This window comes from Euprymna scolopes, chromosome 19, assembly GCF_053919585.1.
Source record: "Euprymna scolopes isolate OS-2025 chromosome 19, ASM5391958v1, whole genome shotgun sequence".
NCBI lineage: Eukaryota > Metazoa > Mollusca > Cephalopoda > Sepiida > Sepiolidae > Euprymna > Euprymna scolopes.
Window position 1 is genome coordinate 114,459,820 of NC_136500.1, and position 21,321 is coordinate 114,481,140.

At 31.8% G+C, this 21,321-nt stretch overlaps 1 protein-coding gene across 8 annotated transcripts in view; it reads left to right on the forward strand.

Annotated features, from left to right (window-relative positions):
- LOC145239883 (syntaxin-binding protein 5-like) overlaps positions 1-21,321 on the forward strand; it is a 678,091-nt gene that overhangs the window by 611,328 nt on the left and 45,442 nt on the right. The window lies entirely within an intron of this gene.

A 21,321-nucleotide genomic window follows, 5' to 3' on the forward strand; every position in this document is an offset into this window, starting at 1 on the left:
CTTGCAGGGTGATGTTGACACCTTCCTACATACAAAGCCTGGTATTCCCAAATAGTCACTCATCTACTGACTGGTGATCTAATGGAGAAATGGAGTGTCAACGTGATTGTTGTATACTTGTGCACAGCATTTGGCTTCAGTTGCCAGTCTGTGATTAATTGTTGCTTTGTTCCCAGGTCTGATTGCAAGTCTTCCCAGATTTCCACTTCTCTCTACGTCTTTTGATAACCTTTGCAAATAAATTTGCATTATTGCATCAGCCACTTCTCATTGGCAACAAACATTAATCTTCTCTGGAATTTAGGTGACATCAAGCCTCCTCAAGGCCTCAGTTCTCTCCGCACTCATCCAGTAGAAGTCTGGTTAATGCTTCTGCTTTTTGGACAATCTTTCCATCCTCCTTGACCCTTCACAACTATTTTGTGTGACACCAGGCGATGCCAGTACTACAATTATTATTATAAAAATCTTTAATATTTAAAATCAATAAACAAAATATAAATACTTGAATTGACTATGATTTTGTCCAATTCTCAGTTATTATTTCTAAAATATAGACATGCTTCCAATGGAACGTGAAATAAAATAAGAAAAAAAAAACAAAGTAAAAAAAATCTAATGGCAAAAATAGAAACTAAAAACACCAACCAATGAACCTTTTTTGAGAATTTCATTCATCAAACAATCACCTATCATATGCATGTTGATGGATTAGCTGCTAGATTGTTGTTAGTCTACTCTTTGTGTTTTGGTTTTGAATCTTTGGAGTGACTAGCTATACTTCTCATCAGTTAAGCCTGATGGGAAATCGGTTTAGACGATAACCTGATTATACAACAGGTAGTACTGGATTACTGGAGTACTCGATACACTTCTCAAGTGACATAAAATGGATACACATATCTGGTATATAAATAATGATTAGAAAATCTTTTTCACAAACTTATTTTGTATTGATATGCTGTATACCTACTTTGTGCAAAAACCGGACAGGAATGAGAGGAAATAATGAAATTGATTTTTGGTGAGGCTCACACACACACACACACACACACACACATATATATAGTCATTCACATGAGTACTATTTCACTGTATCATGTATCATAGCTCATTAATGCAGCTAGATCAGCAACTACCTCAAATCAGGATTGAAACTTGACCGCCCAGGCAACAGTCAGCACTTCTCACCATTATACTATTTGGCTGCTGCTGCTGCTGAGATGGGTACGCAAAATTACAATGATATAAATATTGTCCAAATGACCTAAGTTCCATTTGTTTACACAAAGAACATTGCTTTTTATGCTAGTGGCAGTTTTTATTTTATTTTGTTCCCTAATATGCTCAACTGAAGATAGAGAGCATTTGGTAAAAACCGTTTCACAGATAGACAGTCAGTTTTATAATATATATATATATATATATATATATATATATATATATATATATATATATATGCACACACTAGTTGTATATACCCGGTATTGCCAGGTACAAAACATTGCTGGGTAGAGAATTTAGTCACAGACTATTTAAGATTCACCAAATATCCCAAGTCGTTAGGATTTTCCTGAAAATTTACCATATTTTAGATTATTGGAAGCATAAAACATATTCATCTTCATCTATGAAATTCATACAAGGAAAAAAAAATGTCATAGTTTGAATGAAAACTTAATTCCATTGTTAAACACAGCTAATCTTGATTATAATAGTTAAAAAATGAATGTAATTAAATGTAACTTAAATTAAAAATAAATTAAATAAATCAACTGTATGATACTTCTAAATAGAATATAGGACACAATTCTATTACTAATTCCAAGTAAAATTTAGAGCTAATTGTTAAAACAGCTTTTCTTTAATGTAATATGCAAATGAGATAACCACTTGAATGTTGATCCTTTTTGTTTACATAGAAATCATGTGGAAATAAAAGTATATGAAAGTTTGTGAAACAGATTGTGAACAAACAAGCAGACAGGAATAAGACTTTATTATCTATATATATATATATATATATATATATACACACACACACACACACACGAGCAAACAGTTAATAAAACATGTTAAAAAACACTTTGAAAAAGAGTGAAAAACATATTTAATCTGAAAAGGAAACACTTGATAAGTGGATAGTCCTTATATAAACAAAAAAAAAAACGAACATGCAGCCAAGACATAAAATTTCTTGTGTACTTGTTCATATATAAAAATATCCTGCAATTATCCAAACAGGAATATATATGTACATCTACTCGAAAATGAATGTCATGAATGGTAGTTGCTATGAATGTGAATGTTTGAAAGCACTGGTTATAATGTTTACGTTTTTTTTAAACAGTAACTATTATTAATTGGACTTGAATGCAGCATAGATATGAAGAGATGTTGGTATCATCTGCTTTCAGTTGAGGTCCTTTTCATTAACTTGGAGCACTTCCTGTTCCTGAAAAAAATTCAGGTTACCCTGATGCTGAGGTCAACAAAAACCAATGGTTGGTCAAAGTCATACACAAAGGTCAGCATTTTTAGCCATCAAGTGGCAGCTTCACATGTGCAATGTTCAATGTTATCCTCACAGTAGGCAGTCGATAGCTGACTAATCTGTCTTGCCATAGATTGTCCGAAAAGTGGTAACTCATTTGTTTAAAGGAAAACATTATTGCCGATGTAAAAATCTGCTTCTGACTTGTTGGCTTTGTTAATCTGCCTTTAACAGCTTAATGATCACAGAAAACATAGGTTGGAACAGATACATTCAGGACATTGCCAAGGCTGCTGTAAATAAGGTGGGTTCGCTCTACCATACTAGAAAGTTACTTACACCTGGGAGTATCCTCTACAAGGCTGCCATTCATTCATGTATGAAGTATTGTTGCCATATTTGGACTGGTGCATCTGCTATTAGTCTCTCACTGTTGGACAGGATTCAAAAGAGAGCCGTGAACGTAATAGATACTGCACTGTTAGCTAAGCTTCAACCTCTGTCCCATTGACAAGATGTTGCATCCCCCTGCCTGTTATACAATATTTTAATTGTAGGTGCTCCAACGAACTCCAAGCCCTTGTACTCCCTCGATGAAAATACCCCTAACAAACCTGACAAGCAGCAAAGTCCCACCCCTACAAAGTAGAAATCCCCAGATGCAAGAAAGTCTTCTACTCTAATAGTTTCTTCCCTAGGATTGCTAGACTTTGGAATTCAATTCCAGGTTTCTGCTTCCCTGACTGTACTGACTTGTAGAAGTTCAAGTGTAATGTAAACAGACATCTTGCTGCTCAACTCCCTCTATAGTATCCCTGCAAATTATATCCCAGATAGCAGTGGTACTGCGCCTTGTTTGGGGTGAAAATGCAATAAAAAAATGTTCAGGAATATTTTAGATAAAGGTATATAAGTATAGATACTTTAGCTTTTAATATTATATTAGATATAATAAGTCCCATTTTATTACAATTAATAAACAAATAGTTTTTTTTTTTTTTTTTTTTTACTCATGAAAAGTTTTATATATTCTAATTCACCTGGCATTATGCAAGAGATATTTTTTTTTTTCATTTTTGTTTTACTCCTTTCTTTTTTCGGTAATTGTGCGGTATAAGGATCATGTTATCATCAAAATCGTCCGGGTGGTTTACAGAAAATGCCAGAAGATGTCAAAATGCTGAGCACCTTAACCCTCATCGAAAAAATTAAATAAAACTAAATGCATTTGAATGATTTTTTTTATTTCATAATTATTTTTGTTTATATGATTTTTTAATTTTCATTTTATTTTACACTATTGCATTTTTTTTATTTCAATAAATATTCATTTTATAGTAATTAAAAAAAATGATAATGTGTAATTATTAAATTTATGTTGCCATCGTATATACAAACATAAACACACGAGAAGTGGTCACACAATTTTATCAATATGAGATTTTTGGCCAACATATATGCAATGCTAGTGCAGCACCATTACTCCATATATTTGTGTTCAAAATACAAGCATGCTGATGAAAAACAAAATAACAATTCAAAACAATATAGAAATCAAAAAATTTATTGGTTGTGAATATGATTGTCTTCGCTATGAAATAGTGTTAATAAAAATGCATACACAGAAAGTCTGTAAATGATGTTTGTGTGTGAAGAGAGATGAGATCTACATATTGTGTGTTTGTGTGTGAAGAGAGGTGAGATTTACATATTGTGTGTTTGTGTGTGAAGAGAGGTGAGATTTACATATCATGTGTTTGTGTGTGAAGAGAGGTGAGATTTACATATTGTGTGTTTGTGTGTGAAGAGAGGTGGGATTTACATATTGTGTGTTTGTGTGTGAAGAGAGATGAGAGTTACATATTGTGTGTTTGTGTGTGAAGAGAGGTGAGATTTACATATCGTGTGTTTGTGTGTGAAGAGAGGTGAGATTTACATATTGTGTGTTTGTGTGTGAAGAGAGGTGAGATTTACATATTGTGTGTTTGTGTGTGAAGAGAGGTGGGATTTACATATCATGTGTTTGTGTGTGAAGAGAGGTGAGATTTACATATCGTGTGTTTGTGTGTGAAGAGAGGTGAGATTTACATATTGTGTGTTTGTGTGTGAAGAGAGGTGGGATTTACATATTGCGCATGAGCGTACATCAAGGCAAAGTGTTTATTGAAGAAAGTGTATAAGAAAGTTTAGGTAAAATGATGTGTGCGTAAGTAGAGAGGAGAAAAATTTTATTTACTTTGTGTTTGTGTGTGAGTGCATATGGTGTGCAAAGTGCTCATCAAAGCAGCCAACAAACCAAGACAGTTTGCCGGGTGTGTCTGATGCCGAGGCCAGCCAAATGAAAAAGAGTGAATTTTGCTGTACAGCATTCTTTCTAATTACCAAAAAGCCACATCAGCTGGCATCAAAGTGAAGGTAAAGAAATTAACAATAGAAAAAACAAAAATCTATAAAATTCTTGGCCTAACTCATTAGTGTTAATAAAGCATCAAGCTAGAAAAAAAAGCATGAGGTGTCACATAATTATTTCAAGAAGTCCCCACCCACTCATCTATATAATATATCTTGAGAGGCAGGTTCAAAAATGGGAGAGAAATTGACCTTTCAGCAATTAGGCTTCACTAATAAACTCTGAGTTTTAAATCTAATAAGTCCCATACTATCGACCAAACTCCAATCTCTGTCCCATTACTGCAATGTTGCATCCTCTGGTCTGTTTCACAAGTACTTTAATGTAATGTGTTCTGATGAACTAATAGCACTTGTGTCCCCTTGATATGCATACTCTAAAATAACTTGACATGCAGCAAAATCCCACCTCTTCACTGTTACGGTCCCTAGATGCTGGAAAGACTTTTACTCAAATAGCTTCTACTCTTGACCTGCTAGACTTTATAATTCTCTTCCTGTTTCCTGCTTCCATGATTGTATTAACCTGCAGAAATTTAAATGTACTGAGTACAGACATCTCGCTGCTCAATTACCCACAGTTTCCTGTTAGAAAAGATCCCAAATAGTAGCTCCTTATGTCCAAGTTGTTATATGTCTTGTTTGTGGTGAAAAGAAGTATAAAAAGAAATTATTTTATAATTAGTGTATATATTTCGATATTTTTCTGTTTTACTGGTAGTCTTTGTAACACTGTTCTCCTAAAAAGTATTTTCAGATGTTTGCTTTTATTCTGCATGTTTATGGCATGAAATATGTGTGTGGTAGGGCATGATTTATCATAGAAATCAACTGGTAGGTTTTTGGTTTTTTTTTTTTAAATATGGAAATAAAATTATGGTTCTTATTTAAGCTTCAACTTAATTAACAAAACAAAAATACAGACAAATCTTTATGGTGTACATATCCATCATGCAACGCAAATATCATGTTCCAAACATCACATATATTGAGCAAGTAGTTTTATTTTTAACTAAGAAAATCAAATTTTATGAGTAAACAAAAAAGGAACTTTCACATCACCATCTTGAAAAAAACAAAAAACAGTTGCAGATAAGTCCACAATAGTTCAAATTTGTAATGTTACCAATTTCACTTAATCACTTTAAATAATTTGAAAATGATTTTCTTTATAAAAATAAAACTACTCAATTTATATAACTTTTGGAATATGACATTTTCATTCTGTTATGTACATCATAAAAATTTTTTTTATGTACATCATAAAGTATTTTTTTTATGTACATCATAAAATTTTTTTTTTTTTTTTTGCATACATCATAAAGTTTTTTTTTTGTTTTTTTTATTAGGTTGGATTCTAAATAAGAACCAAAATTACCCTTGATAATTAGTCTATTATCGTACCTCAAAAAGGCAGGTTTTTTTTTTTTTTTTTTTCAGGTACCATAAGTAAATGTAAGTAAGAATTAGAGGATTGGGGTTGTGATTTGATTGGCAGACGTTTTTCTACTCGGTAATGATGATGCCATGCAAATCATATTGCACCTACACATAAACAATACTCACTAAATCAGAGAATCTTTAAGAAAATGAGACAAAAACGATGGCCAATTTGTAGGGTAATAAAGAAGTCAGTTTTACTCTAACCTTTGAACTGTATCGACTTGATTGCTCTTCCTCTCAACTAGAACTCACAGTAAAAATCACTTAAATCGAAGCTTCATCAGGAAATCTAAGCAAAAGACAGTGACCCTCTCTCATTGAGAAACTTGTTGGTTAGTTACTTAGAAATTTCCACGTCTTGCAATGCATGAAGCAGTCAAAGTATACCAGCGTTTTCGATCATAAGTCAGATCCATAGCATCCCTTCAGTTTCTTTAGTTGCAATCAAATCTCTTGATTGTCTGCTTCCTGTTCCTTTTTCGTCTTTTCTTTTTTCCATCACAGCTCCATTAGAACACTTGGTTGGCAATTCTCTCAGAGGCCATCTTAGAGTATGTCTAAGCCAACTTAGACATTTTTTTTTTTTTTTTTTTACTTGAGAGTCAATACTTATCAAGACCTGAAGGCCACTCAAGATAAGGGTTACTGAATGTAAGTTGGCAGTGTAGTAATCGTTAATGGTGTAAATTGGGTAAAATTTGATTATTTATGGGGATTGCTAAACAAGAACTTGTTTACATTGGATTTGAAAGCTACCATGTTGTATTCAACCAGGAAGCAGGTCAATGGAACAGTGTTCCACAGGTGGAACGTTCTGGGAAAGAAGCTTTGTCCATGGAATCGGCATTTAGATTTAGGCACAGTTAGAGAGTGGGGGAAATAGCATGCAGTGGTTGTAGCTGGTCGAATGTTTCTTGTGAAAGTTTGGCAAAGGGGAACCATAGATGGGAGTTCAGTCAAGCACTTGCCATGAAAATAACGATAGAGCAGAGACAGGCTCGCAACATCTCTGCTGTGGAAAAAGGTTGCAGGGAAGAGGAAAAGGCATCACCTACTTGGTTTTGAACTCTATAAAGGTTGGTTAGGGCGTACTGAGCAATTCCTACTAAGATATGGCAACAGTATTCTATTTTAGGGCGTATTTGATAGAGGATTGCAGGTTGACAATATCACCTGTTGGTTAGTGCGACCTCTGACTTGGTAATTTGATCGCTCCATTTGATCCTGAGAATGAATTTATTGTTTGTCTTATTAATATCCAAGCTACTAGGGCAACAGGAAAGGATCTATTTTTATGTGTTCAGTAATGAAAATACTATTTCAAACCTGTCAGACAAACAGTTTGTCTGACAGACAACCTCTTCTAGAGATTTGTGGATGCATCTAAAAAAAAAAAAAAGAAAATATGAAGATAATTTGCAAAATGAAAGCATTTTTTTTTTTGTCATTTTTTTTGTTTTTAACAATTTTGCTTTCAGATATTGATTTTCTTTATCAAATACAGAATATCCATATTTGAATCTCCAACTATTTAGACTAAACTGGATAATATTAAATTGATTCTATATTAGCAAAGCTACCAGACATTGTTTGGGACCATAGTTATACAGAAATTGTCACAAAAAACCTAGATCCTCTCTCTCTCTCTCTAACAAAACCGAAACCAGTTGACCCTTAAAATAATTTTTTTTTCTAAGTTTAAGATATTATACATTCATAACAACAGTGACCAAGAAAATATAAACCTTGTGGGTCTTTGATTAGTAATTTTAGACTTTTAGGTGGATATACAAACAACTGCTTCCTATATAATAAAAGAAAATTCTTTTTTGCTATGTTTGTTAATATTAATTTTAGTGAATTATAAAAATGTGCCACTCAGCATTATTTAAAAACACTAGCAATTCAACCCAGCTTTGCTCGGGCTCTATGTATTGTTCATAACTTTCTGCACATACATATATATTAAAAAGTTTGACTCATGTCCAGGCAACCTACATCTCAAATTTCAATTGTTTAGACCGAAAATTGGTGGAAAAGTTTGGTAGAGTCTGCAAAGGTCAACTCTTTCAACTTTGACCTCATGGCAGCTAAATTTTCGCCCAAAAACTGATTTAAAAGCTTGCTGTATGTCTGAATACCCTTTATCTAAAATTTCAAATGTTTAGACCAGAAACTGGCTGAGTAGTTTGCTAGACACTGCAAAGGTCAAATCTTTTGAACTTTGACCCCTTGGCAGCCAAATTTTCAGCCAAAAACCGATTAAAAAGCTTGCCCTATGTCTGAATACACTTTATGTACAATTAAAAATGTTTAGACCAGAAATTAGCTGAGTAATTTGGTAGAGACCACAGAGATCAATTTTTTAAAACTTTGACCCTTTAACATTTATTATTTTGGGCTCAAATCAAATGAAAAAAGTTTGATGTCCAAGTAACCTACATCTAAAATTTCAAGTGTTTAGACCCAAAATTGGTGGAGGAGTTTGGTAGAGTTTTCAACGGTCAAATCATTGAACTTTGACCCCTTGACAGCCAAATTTCTGTCCGAAAACCGATTAAAAGGTTTTCTCAAATCTCAATATCCCTTATGTCAAATCTCGAGTCTGTAAACTGAAAATTGACAGAGTTATTTGGTAGGGAAATGTACAGACACGGACATTTTTACTTTTATAGATTGCATAAAACTGTCATATTCAATGTTTTTATTTTTCATATATAAAAATGTTTAATCTAATAAAAAAGAAAAACAAAGAAAATGCTATTATTAGTTCTTTACCCTAAATCAAGTCTATTTTAGAAATTGCTCTATTTGTTTGCCTTAGTTAACACTCACTGATTGGAAATATTTATACATGGACATTTTATACTGAATGATGCATTTTGAGATTGAAGGATTTTTTTTTTACTACAAGTTTTTCATTAATTTGTGATTTTATATATTTTTTGGGGAAAGAAATCCTTCCATTTCACAATGTATCATAAAATAACCATCTTGAAACCTTTCCAACTAGTGTAAGCAAATTAGACATATTTCAAAATTCTTGAGTTGATGTAGTAAAACAGCAATGGTAGATGTTCTTATTGTTTGTATTTTAGAGTTTAATACTATCGTTGCTCGGTTGTATGATATGCTTCAATATGATATGTTAATTCATGCAGATTAGGTATTTATTATTATAGAGACAATTCTCTTTCGATTATCTATATATTAATAGGATAATGTGTGTGTTATTTATTTTGTGTGCCACGCTTACATCCGAGTGACTGTCATTTAATTGTTATGGACTTTCATTTCTTGTAATAAATAATTTTACCAAGAATTCTTCATGAGTTTTGGTTTCAGCTTCAATTATAGCTGATGGCACCTAAGTCATCTATTTTTTATAAATAATTTTATCAAGAATTTCATAAGATATACGAAATCTGCAAGAATTAAAATATATTTGGGTGTATTTTACAATCAATATATTATGTATGAAAGAAAGAGTTGGCTGTGGAATTTCCACAGGTCCCACTAATTATATTGAACCTATTATATGGTAGTAAAATCAAAGCTAAAAAAGTGTGTATATGTATAAGATGAATAATAAAAGAACAACAATATAAACATATATACTAATGCATATAGATTTAATTTATTCAATATGAGTGTTACATCAATTAGAAGTAGAGAATAAGTAAACTCTTTATACTTAGGTATTTCGAAGCCTAATGCTTCTCATCAGAAGCAGAGAGAAGATGCTAGGTAACATATTAGAGGTACAACGTCTAGCGATAACTACATTATTTTGCTTCTAAATGTCGCATCTCTAATATGTAACCTAGCATCTTCTCTTCTTTTCTGATGAGAAGCATTAGGCTTTGAAATACCTTAGTATATAGATTTTACTTATATTACACCCTAAATTGAATAAATGATGAGATCTATATGCATTAGTATATATTTTTATATTGCCGTTCTTTTATTCTTTATCTTCTATAAGCTCCAAATCAATTTGTTGAGCTTTGCATTATTCCAATAAGTCTCCTCTTAAAGAATCTAATTCTTTTAACTCTCACTTTGTGCGTGTGTGTGTGTGTGTATGTATATATATATATATATATATATATATATATATATTCACCTGCCATCCATTTTTTAAAAAATGGAATCACCTGATTATCAAAGACAAGATTCAAGCAGGCAAATATTAAGTCATCTCTTTTTAGCTTAAAATTTATTGGTATATGAACGATTACTGAATTATATAAACTCAGTAAAATTCAGAATACTACAAATAAGAGTATATATATATATATATATATATATATATATATATATATATATATATATATATTCACAATTCATCTCGTTTTTTAAAAGATAGAACTGTCTGACTGTCGAAGTCAAGATTATATATATATATATATATATATATATATATATATATATATATATATATATATAATATTTATTACGACACTATATATACATATTTTAAAGTTGTACCAAGAGTTTTTCAATTGTCGCTGATGAAATTACGCTGTGTCCAACCTCTTTTGGTTCATTCGGCGTAACAAAACCAATGGTACGACTATGAAATATGTATATATAGTGTCATAGCCCTAGTCATCACCAACCAGCAGAGCATTACCACTGTTGACCAAGGGAAAATTCTATCAGGAATGTGTACGTGGCGTGAATAATGTACGAGCATGAAATCTGGCTAGTGAAGATTGAGAATATACATTGCATAGAGAAGAATGCTGAGATGAACGTGTAAAGACAGGCTTGTATTTGATGACCTCAGCGGAAGATAAAATGTGAAGAGTATAGGGATATGTGTGCAGGAGACGTTGATGGTTGAAAGAATGAATGCGGTAACTAGTTCACTTCACAAGGGAAAAGGCCGAGGAAAACATCAGAGGAAGTGACACGAATGAACTTGAAGGATAAATAAAGACTTTGGAAATCAATTTCTAAAAGCTGTCCAATGCATGCTAACATGTAAAACAAGTGTTAAACCAAATATGATGATGATGATGATGATGATGATGATGAATAATTTTAGCTTTAAATTTAAGAGATAATTTAATTTGCTATTTACTTGCCGTGTGGACACAAATCAGCTCATCAAAAAAAAAAAAAAACTAACACACAATTAAGAATTTCTCCTCCAGAATCAATAATCAAGGACAGAATCAATACAACACTACAATTGAAGGCTAGATTTTAATTGTCAGATTTCTAGATATACAACTATAATTGAAAGAAAATAGGTTCTAGAATTTTTTTGTTTCACAGATTATGAAAATATAAAATTTTGTCATTTAATGCACAAATCATAATTCATATTGAATATATTGATTTTTCAACTGTTCATATTTTTTTCTTTATTTTATATGAAGGCTTCAATATTTTTCTTTGGCAAACATTTTTGCTAAAGAGAGAAGTCAACTTTTCTCTCTTTTTAAGACAGATTTTTACATGTATAGTTTTCCATAACAGGAATGTCCAAATAACAAAATATCATGTTGAGTTTTTTTTTTTTGTGTTTTTTTTAGCCCTGGCTATGATGCATGTCTCGTGCGGCCTGTTTTCTTGAAAAAAAGACAAATTAAATGGATTGAATGAATACTGTTGAGAGCATTCAGTACAGATTTAAAAAAAAAAAAAAAAAAAACTCTACTGGAAGTTGTTATACCGAATGCTAAAAATAAGTAAAAGTAGAAATAAAAATAAAACAATTTATTTGGATTACTATTCTCATCTTGAATATTCTCACAATGTTTCGGACGATATAACCTCTAACCTTCAAGTGCATCTTTTAGAATTCAAGCATCTATACAGGATTTCAACCTGAATCTTTTATTTAAACTGTAGAAGTTGATGTTCTCGTTACATCATTGATGGGCATATGGAAGTGTTATATAATTATTTTTTTTTATTTTATTATTAGTTATTGTAGTAAAGATTGAACCTTCAACCTCCAGGAGACTGTCACTCAGAACTGATTGTTACTCAACATCTTTAATAATGTGAAAAAAATTGCACCGAAATAAGACCAACCATCCGAAGCATTGTGATAATAACATCCCAAATAAAAATGGTAATCTGAATAAAACGAATAATAAAAATTATCATTCTTCATCTAAAAGGAATTCTGAAATATTTGTTTTTTTATTTATACTATTATTATTATTATTATTATTATTGAAATGGGGTTGTGCAATTATTTTCTTCATCTTGCGTATTGTATTTTACTGAGATACACATGGATATAAAAAAAAGTGTGATATAATTTTTAATGCGACTTATATTTTCATAATTGATTTCTTATCAATAAAATCTGTCTTTTCCTTATTTGTTTTGACCATTTTCATCTGTGAAAATTGGTGAGGATGCCCTGGTTCTTTATCCTCTTTAAAACTGTCTTTTCTTTTTTTCTTTTCCACTCTTTCCTTCTTTGCTTCAACCTTTCTTTACATTTTTTTCCTCTCGGTTCTATGAATTACTAATTCTTCTCTTATACTTGTTCTCTCTTCATGCAATGCAATTCTCTTTTGATCAACCTTCCCTTCTTTCTCTTCATTATTTCCCTCTTGACTTTGAACAAAATCTGTCAATCTTCATGGTTTTTATTTCTCAACTTAAAAAAAGAAAAATCATTTTTATATTTTCATGCTATGCTCTTTTTTTTTCATTTTCTATTAATTTCTTTCTGTAAAATTTGACTCTAAATTTTCATGCATTACAATATCTTTTTTTTTTAACAAATACTTGGTTTATTTATTGCACAACTGCACACAGCACGATTTTCCTTGTGTTTGGCAACACCTTTTGCATCTTTTTTGTTTTTCCACCTTTTTATTATTTGATCTTAGATGGAACTTTCATTTGAACTCTTTAAGTGAATCTCCTGAGTTTTTCATTTTTTTTTTTTTCACACCTACTTTAAGTATTTGTTTTCTCTTTTTGTGTCCCTAACTATTGTGTTCATCAGTTTCTTAATTATAATTTTATTTTATAAATTATATACTTTTTAAGTGTGTGTTTGTGTGTGTGTGTGTGTGTAACTCAATGGATACGATATCAGATTTTGGAATCTGCTAGGTTGAGTTCAAATTCAGTCATATCCGTTGTGATCATTTATATGTTGATTCTGTCAGGAAAGGTATGAACCTACAATGTCATCGTCTCCCTTGCCTCAACTATCAGTAAAATAGCAACTTGTGTTCAGTTCAGCATTAAATAACTTTTTATACTACAAAACAGACAAAACCAACTTATTAACTCGTACACATAATTGTCATTTGATTACACATACATGATAGCTGATATTTAGAAGACCATCAGTGATGGGTTATGTTAGCAATGCTGTTTAAAGTGTTTCAAGTTGCGTGTGGCTAACAAATAATGAGATACCTAGAGACATGCTAAGTGCTCAAAATATTTTGATAGAATAGTAAGATTTGAATACAACGTTGCCTTTGCTCTGGTAAAGAGGAGAAGAAGGATTATAACAAAGAGACCAACGCTCTGTTACCTTCAGTGGGCTTGCTATACTTTCAGAAACCAACTTGCACATTACTACTTCCCACTTATAACTATCAACTTCAAAATAATTATTTGCAACAGAATGATCTGGATTCTTCTCATTAAACTTTTGAAGGCAGATTTGATTTTTATTTTGTATTATTAAAAAAGTTTTTCAATTACATAAGAAATGATTGATACAATTATTTCTATTTTATTTTTTTATAGATATGTATTACTAAAATCTTATTTTCAACATGAATATTTGAAAAAAAAAATTCGACAGTTACTTTTTAATTAATTTCAAAACTCTCTCATGGTTTCATTTCTGTCTTAGAAATATCTATGTGTACACTATAATTATTCTTACAGCTCTATTGATTTAAACAAAGTATTCAAATCTTTCAGCTGACTATTTTCAATATATGCAATGATTTATTTAAATATCTTTAAGATATAGTTAATTAAAACAAATATATATGACATTTAGGCGGTTAAAGTTGTTGCCATGATTGAGCAATACTAAACCAAAGTTTAAATATTTATCATTGATCTGCAATTTTCATCTTTTTATTCCTGCATATCTGGTTGAAGATGATGGACAGATTGCCATTTGAGTGCTTTATATGTGCAAACAAGCAAGGTTTTTGTTGGATGCTATGTAAGAATTGACCAATGTGTTTTTTTTTTCTCTCATTGTGCTTTCGACTAACACCTTAACAGTTGTATAGTCTGCCAACATGGCCACCACAATGTTCTGGCCATGTTTGTATACTAAATATTTATTTAGTATACAAACATGGCCGCCAAAACGTTCTGGCCATGTTTGTATACTAAATAAATATTTGAAAATGTAATAGGTAGCACGCTGGTTGTCAAACTGACTAATGATTGGGTAAATATACTTGCTTATATTGAAGACCACCAAAAAACTTATGCAAATGATTGATTGGCAAAATGAATTTTTTTACATTATTTTAACATAGCTCAATGTTTTTCATGTGCTTCTCGGATCTTCTAGATTAACATCTTAACATGTAGACATGAGTTCAAAAAGGCAGTCAAAACTCCTTTTGTAATCTTTGTACTGGTTCATCTTGGGTCACATGCTCTGGTAGTTCCAAATGTTAATCATTATCTGACGAGCTTATAATTGGTTTCAAATCTAGGATGTCTCAATACTTGCACAACTTGTGCGCCAAAAAATAGATGTTTGTTGCAATGTCTCTTTCTTTTCTTCAGATTTGGTTAACATATTAAATTTAGACAGTGCCTCGGTAAGCATTTCCACTGGGCCTGTAGACATCCCTGAAATAGGTCATGATATTCAACCAATCACATAGTTTGAAACGTTTTTAAGCAAAATACCACTCTGTTGTCTTCCTTCATTAGTCTTCACTTGAGAAAAAACTTTTATTCAGCATTTCAGTAATGATGTTGGTAGTCTCTGTTTGAATCACAATTTATCCAGAACAGCAGTCATCGACATACATATCCGTCAATTACTCATGCTCTATGCAGTATATATCCGTCAATTACTCATGCTCTATGCAGTATATATCCGTCAATTACTCATGCTCTATGCAGTATATATCCGTCAATTACTCATGTTCTTTGCAGTATATATCCGTCAATTACTCATGTTCTATGCAGTATATATCCGTCAATTACTCATGCTCTATGTAGTATATATCCGTCAATTACTCATGTTCTATGCAGTATATATCTGTCAATTACTCATGTTCTATGCAGTATATATCCGTCAATTACTCATGCTCTATGCAGTATATATCCGTAAATTACTCATGTTCTATGCAGTATATATCCGTCAATTACTCATGTTCTATGCATGATATATCCGTCAATTACTCATGTTCTATGCAGTATATATCCGTCAATTACTCATGTTCTATGCAGTATATATCCGTCAACTACTCATGCTCTATGCAGTATATATCCGTCAATTACTCATGTTCTATGCAGTATATATCCGTCAATTACTCATGCTCTATGCAGTATATATCCGTCAATTACTCATGTTCTATGCAGTATATATCCGTCAATTACTCATGTTCTATGCAGTATATATCCGTCAACTACTCATGCTCTATGCAGTATATATCCGTAAATTACTCATGCTCTATGCAGTATATATCCGTCAATTACTCATGCTCTATGCAGCATATATCCGTCAATTACTCATGCTCTATGCAGTATATATCCGTCAATTACTCATGTTCTATGCAGTATATATCCGTCAATTACTCATGTTCTATGCAGTATATATCCGTCAATTACTCATGTTCTATGCAGTATATATCCGTCAATTACTCATGTTCTATGCACTATATATCCGTCAATTACTCCTCTTCTATGCAGTATATATCCGTCAATTACTCATGCTCTATGCAGTATATATCCGTCAATTACTCATGCTCTATGCAGTATATATCCGTCAATTACTCATGCTCTATGCAGTATATATCCGTCAATTACTCATGTTCTATGCAGTATATATCCGTCAATTACTCATGTTCTATGCAGTATATATCTGTCAATTACTCATGTTCTATGCAGTATATATCCGTCAACTACTCATGCTCTATGCAGTATATATCCGTAAATTACTCATGCTCTATGCAGTATATATCCGTCAATTACTCATGCTCTATGCAGCATATATCCGTCAATTACTCATGCTCTATGCAGTATATATCCGTCAATTACTTATGTTCTATGCAGTATATATCCGTCAATTACTCATGTTCTATGCAGTATATATCCGTCAATTACTCATGTTCTATGCACTATATATCCGTCAATTACTCATGTTCTATGCAGTATATATCCGTCAATTACTCATGTTCTATGCAGTATATATCCGTCAATTACTCATGCTCTATGCAGTATATATCCGTCAATTACTCATGCTCTATGCAGTATATATCCGTCAATTACTCATGCTCTATCCAGTATATATCCGTCAATTACTCATGTTCTATGCAGTATATATCCGTCAATTACTCATGTTCTATGCAGTATATATCCGTCAATTACTCATGTTCTATGCAGTATATATCTGTCAATTACTCATGTTCTATGCAGTATATATCCGTCAATTACTCATGCTCTATCCAGTATATATCCGTCAATTACTCATGCTCTATGCAGTATATATCCGTCAATTACTCATGTTCTATGCAGTATATATCCGTCAATAACTCATGCTCTGTGCACTATATATCCGTCAATTACTCATGCTCTATGCACTATATATCCGTCAATTACTCATGCTCTATGCAGTATATATCCGTCAATTACTCATGTTCTATGCAGTATATATCCGTCAATTACTCATGCTCTATGCAGTATATATCCGTCAATTACTCATGCTCTATGCAGTATATATCCGTCAATTACTCATGCTCTATGCAGTATATATCCGTCAATTACTCATGCTCTATGCAGTATATATCCGTCAATTACTCATGTTCTATGCACTATATATCCGTCAATTATTCCTCTTCTATGCAGTATATATCCGTCAATTACTCATGCTCTATGCAGTATATATCCGTCAATTACTCATGCTCTATGCAGTATATATCCGTCAATTACTCATGTTCTATGCAGTATATATCCGTCAATTACTCATGTTCTATGCAGTATATATCCGTCAATTACTCATGTTCTATGCAGTATATATCCGTCAATTACTCATGTTCTATGCAGTATATATCCGTCAATTACTATTGTTCTATGCAGAATATATTCGTCAATTACTCATGTTCTATGCAGAATATATCCGACAATTACTCATGTTCTATGCAGAATATATCCGTCAATTACTCATGCTCTATGCAGTACATATCCGTCAATTACTCATGCTCTATGCAGTATATATCCGTCAATTACTCATGTTCTATGCAGTATATATCCGTCAATTACTCATGTTCTATGCAGTATATATCCGTCAATTACTCATGTTCTATGCAGTATATATTCGTCAATTACTCATGTTCTATGCAGTATATATTCGTCAATTACTCATGTTCTATGCAGTATATATTCGTCAATTACTCATGTTCTATGCAGTATATATTCGTCAATTACTCATGTTCTATGCAGTATATATCCGTCAATTACTCATGTTCTATGTAGAATACTGAGGTTATGCCTGCTTTGCCTTTTGTTCAGTTTTTCTTTATTCAGATCAGAAAATCAGCTTTATTCTTCTCTAAAGACATGGACACTCCATACACTATCAGTCTAGATTTTTTAAACGTAGTATCTGTAATTTTCACCCAATAATTATTTTTGTAGCTCTTATTCTCTCTATTCTTTCTTTATTCATTGAACTTTCCCGCAGAAGAGATGTGAGCTTGTCTCTGCTTTATCGTTATTTTTATAGCAAGTGCTTGTCTCTGCTTTATCATTATTTTCATGCCAAACTTTCATGAAAAACGCTCGACTAGCTGAAACCACTATCAATAATTTCCTCCACTCTTTATCTGTGTCTAAACCTAAACGTAGATTCCATAAACAAAGTTTCTTTCTTAGAACAGCATGCTTGTGGAACTCTGTTTCGTTTCCCTGCTTTCCAGCTGATTACAATATGGTTGTCTTCAAGTCCAGTGTTAACAAATTCTTGAAGAGCCATCTCCTTAAGTAATATAATTTACCAAATTTTCACTACTAACGATTACTATGCTGCTGTTTGGATGCCTATCATACTCTCATTAACCCTTATTCTCAAATGGCCTCTCGGCCTTGATAAGTGGTGACTCCTTTGTAAAAAGAAAAAAAAAAACTTATTTATCTCAGACTGAATTAGTTCTGATTTCCACGTATTCTGATTCCATTTAATTTTAGGTTAACGTTATCAAAACATTAAACTCCATTACGAGGGTTGTAATTGCTCTTCTTTCTTAGCCTGTCCACATCTTCAATCATAATACCATTTCTCTCTACACTTGTGCCCATAGTGACTCTGCTTGTTTTACACCATATGATTCCCTTCATTGACTGCTTCAGTTCCTTGGTTCTTTTTTCATGTAGGCCATCACAAGTCATTTAATGATAAGATCTTTAGATCCACAATAGTGGTTATTCCCTGCATTTTCGTATCTTTACACTCTTTTATAGTCTTGCCATCTAAGTAACAGGACATGTATTCATCCAATTCACAATATGATCCAGTATTGACCTGACCTTATTTTTTAATCGACTGAGCCAACATCATTAGCAACAACATTCCAATTATTAATTTTTTTTCTCCATGGAGTAAGAATTCTCTTGTCAATCCATCCATTTCTTGTTTGAAGGATGCATTCTCTTCTTCCTACTAATGTATCCTGCTAATTCTCCTAATCTTCAGATGTTGGTGATGCACATATCTACTGATTCTTTGGTCCATCTAATTCTTTCCAGATTTCCATGTGTAACAAAAGATTCTTTCAAAAAAAACCATTTCAGGGTATATGTTATCATATTTGTTTCCGAATAATTATAATATGAATAGAAAAAATTTTAAAACCTCCTCTTCCAGAAATAAAAAAGTTTGGCAAGATCAATAATCTTTTATAGCATTATAACTAGTGTTGGGATGATTAATTGAAATCAGAAAAATCGGAGCTTTTTGCAGTATCGGAATCGGTATCAGAATCAAAAATATTTTAGCCTATTTTCTGATGCCAAAACTGATTCCTTAAATTATCATTTTTTTTTTTTTTTATCTGATTTTGGTTTAAGAAACATCTTCCACCGCTGATAGTAATAATAAAATATTTATTGATTTAAACTTTCAGTGTGACAAAAATCTCCAGATCACCCCCTCACAAGTGTGTTTTTACGTTTGAGAAAATCTAGGCATATTTAAGATGTGTTTTTATGGTAATCGGGACCAAATAACACTTTTATAGTAAAATATTTAGAGATTTATAAAGAATTGGAATCGTTAATTGTATCGGAATTGGGAAAAATACTGGAATCGTCCCATCACTAGTTATAACCAATTTCACCTTTGCCAAAACCAGACAATTATGTTTCCATTTTCAGATGGAGATATAATTTTCGCCACATCAGTATTCAAATACAACTTCTCATTCATTCTCACCAAGATATCTATACCTGTGATCAACTTTGTAAACCGTCTGCAAAGTGGGTATATTGGGTCATAACTCGGTGTTTAAATGATGCAAATGATTGGTTATTGAACGAACAATTTGTATAACTATTACATGGATCCGGTCTTCCATAGTTTGAAAGTTAAACATTTAAATAGAACTAAAAACATCTAAATGCTACACCTTTTTTCCTATTCCATATGATTTCTAATGTCCTGTTGTTCATAACTTTTCATCATTTTCAAAATTATCATGGAAATAATTTCAGTTGATTGGATCACAGTATAAAATTAACATTTGTGAATGAAATGCATGTTATATTTATTTTATTTTGTAGCTCATGAATTAAACATATATTCTTAACATCTCCATCATTAGAATAGAAAAGCTTAAACTAAGTTTGGTTAATATGCTTATTTACAGTTGATATTTATAAAAAATAGATTACATTACAGATTATTAAGTAATATATAATTACTTACTGCACTTTAAAGCTATGAACGTAGTTTACTAAGAAACTCTAATATTCTTTATGCTATGGAAGAGGTCCAATAGCAAGTAATTCATAATAACCCTGACCCTTCTGGACACGATCAAGGAGAAATAACTTTACGGTATCCAGGACTGGTTTTCTCAATGTGTAAGTAAATATAATTAACAATTTCTTTCCAAGTCGAACCTTATGCTTGTTAATAACCACTGTGTTAGCTGAAACCAATATGTAAGAAAAAAAAAACTCCATTAACCAATTTTTACATAGAGTACATCCAACAAAACCATTACTCATTCCAATGTATATTAAACTTGTACAATATTCACGGTGACTCTCACCTGTTATATTTAATGGAATATGCATGAAGGGAGGATTTTTGCAACAGTATAGATTTTTTTTTTTTTTTTAACAATTATGATTTCTCTTTAGTTTCTCCTTTTGGATATTTTTATTTGTATTTTTTTGTTTCTGTGCAATAATCCCCACTGTAAAAATAAAGGATGCTTTTTTAAATAGCTTAATATTTGGCATAGATATTCCAATAGTCTAAGATTCCAAAATTCTTAGGATATTGGTGAATTTTAATTACAAACAAGTAATTTTTATTTGAGTTTTAACTTTTATTTATGTGATTTTTTTATACTTTTTATTATACTTCAATTCGCTCTCAGAAATCAAGAGACCTCCTTTTTTTAGGCTACCATTTGATTTCTACATTAAATACAGATATTGTTGGATTCAATCAAGATTCTCTTTTCTACCTCTCAAATGTTGAGTTAATAAATAACAGTGAAAAACACCAATTTTAATCTCTCCAGTTGATCACTTAACAATGTTCT